Consider the following 9,198-nt stretch of genomic DNA (forward strand, 5'->3'; position numbering starts at 1 on the left):
TTTTATTAGCAATCATGGCACACTATTTTGTAAAGCGAAGGTAAAGCGAAGGTTAACCGTGTGTGCGTACTCGAGTCGATGGTCATCCCGTGCCGTTGTTGGTGCGAGTGTCATATCGGATGTTCGATTTGCTGATTTACCTTCAGACAGATTCCGGGTTGCACCGAAGGTACTTCATTCAGTTGGTGCCTCGAGTGGTTTGGTTCATCGCGTCGCAAAAATCGAGTGAAGTACGATTTGCAGTGCGCGTTTATGGATTTTTATTTACCATCCTTCCTCCCGTTGCATGCTGCCTGCGGGGAAGGGGGGGGGGGGGGGGGGGGGGGTGACGAGGATTGAGGAACAGGATTGGCGTGGCAGAACAGAGGAACCAAAAGAAACCATCCGCCACCGTTGTCGATCGTTAGCGAACGCGCCGACTGGTTTGCTTTTGGGCGTCCATTTTCACCGGCAATCCAGTCAATCCTCCCCTCTCCCACCATTCGTCCATCCGTCTGTGATTTCGAGCACTCGCGCGCCACGTCCTCGTCGCCACCCCATACACCACCGCAAGCCATCTCGCACCAATCGCTCGCACGCATGGTTTGCTTTTTGGTTTAATTTTACCATCACTATACGCCCGCTCGCCCTCGGCCCCCCACCCCGCCCGATCGACGACGGGTTCGCTTTCGGCCAGCGCACGGCAGCATTCGCCTTCGCACTGCACCCGGCGTCTTTCGTTCGGTGTGTTCGTTCGTTCGCGCAGCGTTTATTTTATTTACTGCGCTGCGGCCACTACCACGCGCTTCACTTGATGAGCTTCGGCTGCAACTGCACCGTTTGTTGGTTAACTGCATCGCAATGCTGGCATTGGGAGCGACCACTTCGCCGCCGTCGTCACTTGATCCTCCGCTTCGCCGCCACCAACGCCACGCCATGCACGTCGCTGGCGTCATCTCGCGAGACACCGTGCGACGGCCTGGTGTGTGACCTCGACTGCAAAGTAGCGCGGCAATAGGGCGGTCACGGTGCACAGTAGGCAAGGGATAGGGCAAATTTTAATGATTTCGCGTCAGTACAAATCATTCAGTGCTCTAAAGTTGTTGTTGTTGATTGATTTTTATAGAGAGTTTGAGCCTTTCGGCTTCATTCGCCACTTAGTTCTGTAAAGATCAACAAGGTACCAACATTTTTTAGCAGTGAAAAATCTTCCAAGAATATACTTAGTAAGAGACATTTGAAATCAAACGGGGCAATTATGTTTGGATTTGTCAGAATGTGTTGTGTTTAATATTAGTTTATGACAGACATTTCATAAATATTTCGTTGATGTAACAACAAAATGTATGAAAAGTTAACGAATTCATGAAAATATTGAGCTCAGTCAGTGCCTTCGTGTAAAAAGAATTAGTTATGCTGAATTTGCATCTCAGTCTTCTTCACTAGGCGTTGCATTCATGAATTATGTTTATACAACTTGAGTACGTTCTTTTTTACCTCTTCATAGATAAAAAGGCAAATTTTGAACAACTGAAGTTCCAACTACTAAAATACTCCATTCGGTCTACCCTGTTCTTGACGCATGAAAGACTACGTTGGAAGCTGTTACTATAATGTTTTGTTATATAGAGGAAAATATTATGGGCAGTAAACAGTGTTAGAAAGGAATGATGATAATTTATAAAAAAGTAGCTATAGTAATAAAAATACGTGGAGATATTCGTATTATACCATAAAAAAATTCCTTATATATCAAATGCTGGAATATTGTGAGGTTGTAAATGATAACCCAGTGATTGAAATACCCGTATACAAGATCATACAATGCAATACATTGTTATTTTACGCAAACCCATAGCAATTTCTATTGTTTTGATCCGCGTTTTTGAAACTGTTTAGTTTCGTCCCAATATTTGTATGCCAAACGCCTTCTGTGCCGTTGTGGCAGCGATGATACGACAATGAGAAGGCAAATTATTTATCATCCGTCCCTTCCACGACGGATCTCGCAACGAGACGGTCGGGGATTTTTATTTCTCCTCTTCATTCGGTCGCGGTTCACTCGTCCGCTGCTCGATTTGCGAGTGTGATTCGCAATGCGAGCTCTGGCCCGGAATGAGATGGGGCAACCCCAAAACCCTACCACAACCACCACCACCACCTACTCTTGCTCATCCCCTGTGGTAAGGCAGGAATTGTTTCCATATCTTCTCGATGGTGGTTTTTCTTCTTTCTCCGAGTTTGTGTCCGAGTTGTCGCGAATCCGTTTTCCCTTCCATTGCCGCCATTGCGTCGACCATTTGCGCTTCTTGCGGCCGCGTCCACTCGACTGTTGCCGTTCGTGGGCCTCCTCTTCAGCGCTGCTGCTGTTTTGAAGCCGACACGCGCACGCGAATCTCGCACGCACGCAGCCCCAACCCGGTGCGCGCATTCCGGCTGCGGGTGAAAAATAAAACAAACCATCCCCAAGCGCCCCAACCCGCATACGGCAATCTCCTTCCTTGTGGTCGATGTACCTTACCCACTTAAACCGGGTGTGTGTGTGTGTGTACGGATTTCTGTGCTGCTCATGTCCACCGGCTTCTTGAGCTTCTTGTTACGTTCATCTTCCGGTTCTGCTGCTGCACTTCGATTCCTCACCCGACCGTTTTGCGCAAGTTCTGGTGTGCTTTTTTTATTTTATTCCGGCAAGGTTAATGTGATAAAGTGCAACACGAAGGGGAGGCAGACCGCGCATTTGCGGGGCCAGAAGGAGGAGTGAAGTCTCCAAAGGCGGTGGTGGATGAGGTCATTGAGTTCGCGATCGAAGAAGCGGCAAAGTTTTGACAGAACGATCTGCATACGACGATCCGTGTCTCATCCCTTCCCAAAACCCTCTTCACCACCCCCCGTGACCGTCGGAAAGGTTATCGAGGCCGGAGCTTGTTGAAAATTTGTTCTCGGTTCTCTTCGGGAAGTGGTTGATTTTTTTTTCGCTTTGTTGCTGCGACCGGATCACCAAGGCTGTGATTGTTGGTATTATTTTTATGCTTATTAATACATATCGTCGTACCTCGCCAGCGTCGCTTCTTCACCACTTGCGCGCGGACGTTTAGTAACCTCGGAACGGGGGAGGGTTCTTAAGCCTACGAAATAAGGACACAACGACAGCACTTGCACCGTGGGGTGAGATATGTGTGCGTACCTTGGGGAGGGAACCTCAGGCGGTCGCCAACGATGGAGAGGCAGTGACGGGCACGGGACGAAAACATGGAAACGGAATGCACTCGATGCATCCGTTGCCGTGGCTAAAGGCTGGGGCAGACCTGTTCGAGGACCGCTCCACCCGTTCCCTCCCTGCCCGCTAAAAGTTTGAAGCCTTTGGCATCATTTATCGTTCTTGAGGGCGAAACAAAGAATCTGAAACCCGGCAGAAGGTAGCAACGGCGGGCTCGGGATAAAATGCACGGCGGCACACAAACAACCTCCCCGAACCTTGGTTGATTCTCCAGTCCCAACAACTTGATTGGATGGATTTCCCCTTCTCACAATGAGCAACGAATGATGAAAAAAAAAAATGGGGAAAAACGAGGACGATCGGGAATCATGCGTTCTTCGATCGTCTGATCCTTGAAACTGAAGAAGCTCCAGTGGTAATGGAACCGAGGCCTTAAAAATTTGCGGTCGTCGATGGAATGGAATGTTCATAAATTAATTGAAAATATACTTTCTGCTCAAGGTGCCACAGAGATAAGATCAAAAACCGCATTTATTTGTTTTATTAAATTATGCCGATTGTAGAGCGTTACCCTTTTGATTATAGCAGTTCTTCTCAACCGAGTAGGCTTATATCGCGAGAAAGGCAGGCAAAAATCGTGATGCTAGATGTTAATATCGGAATAGGTGGCTCAAAAACGTAAAGATACAACTCATTTCAAATGCATCATGCTCAAATGTCATTTGCTAATTGATATTCTTTTAGATGGTATAGCTCTTAAGGTCGATCATTCATATAATTCTTGAAAAGTCATGTAGCAACGGCAGCGCGTTGACTCAACCATGGTGGACTCGGAACTCTGCTCGGTAAGAACCCAAGCTCCCCCCCCCCCCCCCCCCCCCCCCCTTATATACGCCTAGAAGAAGAAAAAAAGAAGCATAAAAAAATTGTCACCAGAAAACGAATATCCAAACTCAATCATTACGTTGATATAAAGAATGAATGAAGTTTTACAAATAACCCAACGTGCATTCGTCCAATTTAAACCTGAGTTTTTCTTTGACGTACTACGTTGCTGTTTACGCTGTTGCGTTGTTTCGTTAAAAATGATTAATTCTAGATATATTGCGGTCCGTTTGTCAATCGATTCACCGTAAATAATTCTATCGTAGACGATGCGAAATAAATCGACCCGCTCTTGCCGTGGCATTGAAACACTATTTTCTTGATTCTTATCCGCAACGTGCCGTTTGCATGGGGTAGGTACTCCTATCCGACGGCCGGCCTGTTGTTATCCATCGTGAATTTGTGTTCCTCGCTACCCCCGGGGCTGCCTGCCGGAAAGAAGGCATCGCTTTACCGACATCGGTTATATTTCAGTTATTCACTTATTTATTGCCCACTGTCGTCTTGGCGCTTTTCAGGGCGGGGAAAAAGGAGGTGAGGGGAGGGTGAGGGTTGAGTGAGGCGGTGAGGCGCGTGGTAAAGTGCACCGGTGGAATGAGGAACGCGATGGACTGGACTTCCAGCATGTGAACTCGCGGTGCAACTCCTTGCGCTTCGGCATGAGCAGATAAATTCGATTCCATCGGTTTTAATTGGTCGATCGCGGGGAGGGGTCGGGCGGTACTCAAGGGTGGAAGAAAGGGAGAGGGGCTAGAGGGGTGTAGCTCTCGCGAAAGTCCAGCGACGTCCGCGACGACGACCCCACTATCTGTGTTTGCCTCGGTGTGGTTTGTTGTGTGTTTCCGTCCAGGGTCGATCTAGCGACGATTGTGCGCGCGCGCGCGCGTCTCTTGTGCACAACGCCCCAACCCCACCTCCCTTTTACCCCACCACCTCATCCCCAACCCCGCCAATCTTTCGCGAACCCATAGTCTGCCCGATGAACGACGTCGCAAGGTTTTCTCTCGTTCGCGGCTTTGTCCAACGAGACAGTTGCATTGCGCCGCGTCCTCCATCGTTGTTCGATGTGCATATGCAACCGCATTCAGACGTCGCCCCCATCCCACACTCCCGGTACCCAGCCCCGCGCGTGCTGCAGTTTGTTTTTCGCCGAGATTCCTCCAAAGTGTTGCTCCCACTCCGAGCGTCTCCGTGGTCGTTCGAAGTTCGATGGCCATCGTTTGCGCCGTTCGCGAAACGACACCCGCTACCGATCGAACAACGGATAGGGAGCTCGCTTCTGCGCTTCCTTACGACCGGTTCCAGCGAACAACAAAACACGACACCGTCCAGCGAACCAATTCTGATCGGCCAGAATGCTTATGCTAACTCTCGCCGATGCCGCCTCATTACAGGGTTCGTTCAGTGTTGCCAGCCGTCGGATCATAATCCTCCGGTGGTACGGTTTGTTTCGATCCCAGGTGGACAACGTTAAGGTGCCTTCGTTCCCATTGCTCGCGAGAACGCGCACTGCGATCATCGGTTCGTGGCTTCAATTATCCGCAGTTCATTAAAACTGATTGCTCACAAGGCTGCAACGTTTTTTTCCGCGGCGATAAAGGCAGGGCTGCTGGACATCGATGATTTACCTATGATTTACCGCTTGTTAGCTCAGTCTAATGTTTTCGTGATGTAACGACGAAGGTAAAGGTACCTTGCAAATACGATTTGTGCTTTTACCTGACGGTTCAAGTAATAATATTCCCCCATATAAAAATCAGAAGTTTAAATTTTTCAAAAATTCCACCCTAGGTTCCCTTTTACTGATTTCCCAATGTTTTCATTCGTACAAGCTTTAAAATCGAAAACACCTGAAGTGCGCGCACTGAAAAGCCGTTACCAAAATGCCACTGATTAAGCGATTTCAATTAAACGACCGCTTATCGACGAGAATGAAAACAACAATATAATTAGTATAATGAACGACCGGGCCACCCCCGCTCGGGTGGTGCATTGTTTCCCATTTTTCCACCAAATTAGTTTCACTCCTTTTTTTATCGCGCTTCATTCCGCTTCCGGGTCCAGCGCGTGGAACGTGTCACTGTTTTTTTTATGTCCTGGGGATGGGACGGGGTCCACTGTAGGGAAATAAAATGAAGCTGCGGTTTGAAGTAACCATATGCGATTTCGATTATTTGTGTCCTGCAAAATGGGATTTTGTTATACTTTTATTCATTTGCTTTTATTTGATTAAACGAAAATAAGGATTTTATTCATTCATTTTTATATTATACTAATTATTTAGAGAATAAAATAACCTCTGGCAACGCGTGTAAATAAGAAACATTGCTTATAGTGAAGAAAAGCAAACCCTCATACATAAATCGATTGCATCTATTTTACACAGAACGAAAAACTCATAACCAATACACTACTTGGGTTAGTTTCAGCCGATACCGAAACGGTTTCAGGAGTAAAAAACAAGGAGAAAATAAATTCATTTTCACCACTCCCATTCCTGGCACCCCCTTGTGCCATTCCGGGCCGGAAAAGCGGTCCTGATTTTCCCTTCCCAAACTTTTGCGCCCGAAGCCTTGTCCTTTTTGGTTTTGGTTTTTTACCTCACATTGTTCTACCACTCCACCGGGCACTTATTATGTTTCCCGGTTGTCCCGCCCCCCACCACTGACCGGCGGGAGGTATGGGAGGCAGACCCCCGTCCGGATATCGGAGCAATCGTTTGTTCATCGCGTGGGGGTGGAGCCGGCCGCACCAAATTCATTTATCGATCCTTTCACAGATGGGTGTCATCGGTTTTATCGGATCGGAAAAGCGGAAAACAAAAACACATTTACTCACACACACGCAAACACACAGGAACACAACCGCACTCGCACACTCGGTAGGGATGAAAACAATAAAATGGCGAACCCCCCGGTCGGCCCCTCCCGGCTGCTACCCGAAAATGACAACTGTTCATTATTTCACATTATCGCTCTATTGTTTCTCACTTGGCTGCGATGACGGTTATGGTGGTTCTCGCCGATCGTGATCGCGACACGTTGACGCTTTTATTCAGTTTCGCCTTGCTTGTATGTGGGTGGGTGAGCTTTTTCATGTGTAGTGCCAGAAATGGAAACTTTTGGAAAATCAGGATTAAAGTTGCCCGCGTAAAATAAAAATAACAAGGACCAACTGAAAAAAACATTCACAGGGTTGACAAATTGTTATCCCGAAAAAAGGATCGCTTACGGAAAAGAGTAATTTTTTTTTGTCCGTAGTTGTTTTTCACAGCTAAAAGTAGCTTTCGGAGGGTATCGAGTATCTGCAGGGTGAACGGTGAAAATCGATTTTTGCCAGCAAATGAAACTAACCGGAAGCGACCCATTTCAAGCGATAGGAGAACTATTGTATTGATGGGAAGGAAGTGTTAGTTGATCGTGTAATGATGCGTGACTTAAAAGCCGAATTAAAACGATAGAACGGATGAAGCGGATTTAATTAATTTGTTTGTTTCAATTTAAAATTCAATCGAAAGAGTAACCTAATATAAATTTTCTTACTCTTTATTAAGCAAAAGGATCTAATTTAAAAGAAACTGCTCGTTTTGCTTATTTCTAAAGCATTAGAGAACAATGTATTGAAATAGTGCTAGTGGGTTTCCATTGAACCTGCTGATATTGACAACATTCCTTAAGACTTTTTGTCACTCACACCGACGCCGTTGTGTTGACCCATAGCGTTCCCTGCTTCGTGTTGGACTTATTGATTTTCCTCAGCAAACAGCTCTTTCCGATCGACACCCCAAAGATGCGCTGGGTGGCCCAAGTGAAGTTTATGAAACGCTCCGGAACGGTCCGGTCATTAGTCAGTTCGGGGTCGACGGAGTGGGCGGGGAGGTGGTAAAAGAAATCAATGACCCTTCCAGAACGGCCGCCACCTTCCAAACGGAACGTGTCCACACACAATCGTCGGGCCCAGTGTATCGGTAAACCATTAATCGATCATAAAGGCCCTGTTGTTTCTCCCTTTTTTTCGATTCCGGGTCCCTTCCCCATGGTGCTTCGTGAACATTCCGGAGCGAGCTTATCTGTTGTGGGCTCCGGCTCGCCCTGGAATCGATCCTTGGAGGCTTGCCCACACACTTTACACATGAATAGCATCCACCGAGCGCGGTTGTATCCGAACGAAGCGAGCCGAGGAGAAGAAAGGAAAACAAGCAACCATCCCCGTCCGTTTGCGTCCGGGAATTGGAGAAGTTGCGGAACTTTTACGAGCCAACCCGACGACCACCGCACCGGCGAGTGTGCTTCCTCCGTTGGTTCCGCGAGCGAAGAAAAAATAAAGCGGGAAATGCACCGATTAAAATGAGAAAGCGAGAAAGCCGACGAAACCGCCGCACGGAAAAGCTTCGGCGACATAAGCGAGGAAATGTGGCGGATCGAAGTAAAACAACGTAGGGAAGGGGAGGAAACCACTATGGGAAGGGAAAGATTAAAATAGTCATAGTAATGAAAGGAGGACCATCTAACGGCCAACCGGGAAAGGGGATGGAGCATTGATGCGGGTTGGGTGGGACGATGTTGGCAGAGGGTCACCCGAAGGTGGGACGCCGTCGTGGCGTCCCCAAGTGACCAAGCGAGCAAACAAACGAAAATATACGCCACAAGAAGGCAGCAGTGTGTAATGTAGCGCAAGTATTGCGAACAGCGGTGTTTATACAGTAGTGGATAAAAAAAACACCAAGCAATGCAAAATGATTATTATTGATCAATTAGGTACGGTTTTGGAAGAGACAGCTTTACGTTTTCAACAAGAATATATGGGAGACACTTCACTCATTGTAATATTTATTTAGTCACAAATTTTACTGGATGCAACGTGAGACAATTTTTCGAAGGGTTTAATATGTTTATGGGATTTGAATTGATGTTTTATGACTTTTCTTTGTCAGAAAAACGATATTTGTTTATACTTTCTAATGTCTCACTACTTATTTTATTGGCTTCCCGAACCTTTTGTTTTTTTTTCTACACCAACACACTTAAAATCAAGAATTGTTTTAACTGTACTTAATTTGTTCATGTTTTCAAATGAGTTTCTGTTTGACTTCTTCATGCATATACTGTTTTATTTTT

Source organism: Anopheles ziemanni, chromosome 2 (assembly GCF_943734765.1).
Source record: "Anopheles ziemanni chromosome 2, idAnoZiCoDA_A2_x.2, whole genome shotgun sequence".
Taxonomy (NCBI): Eukaryota; Metazoa; Arthropoda; class Insecta; order Diptera; family Culicidae; genus Anopheles; species Anopheles ziemanni.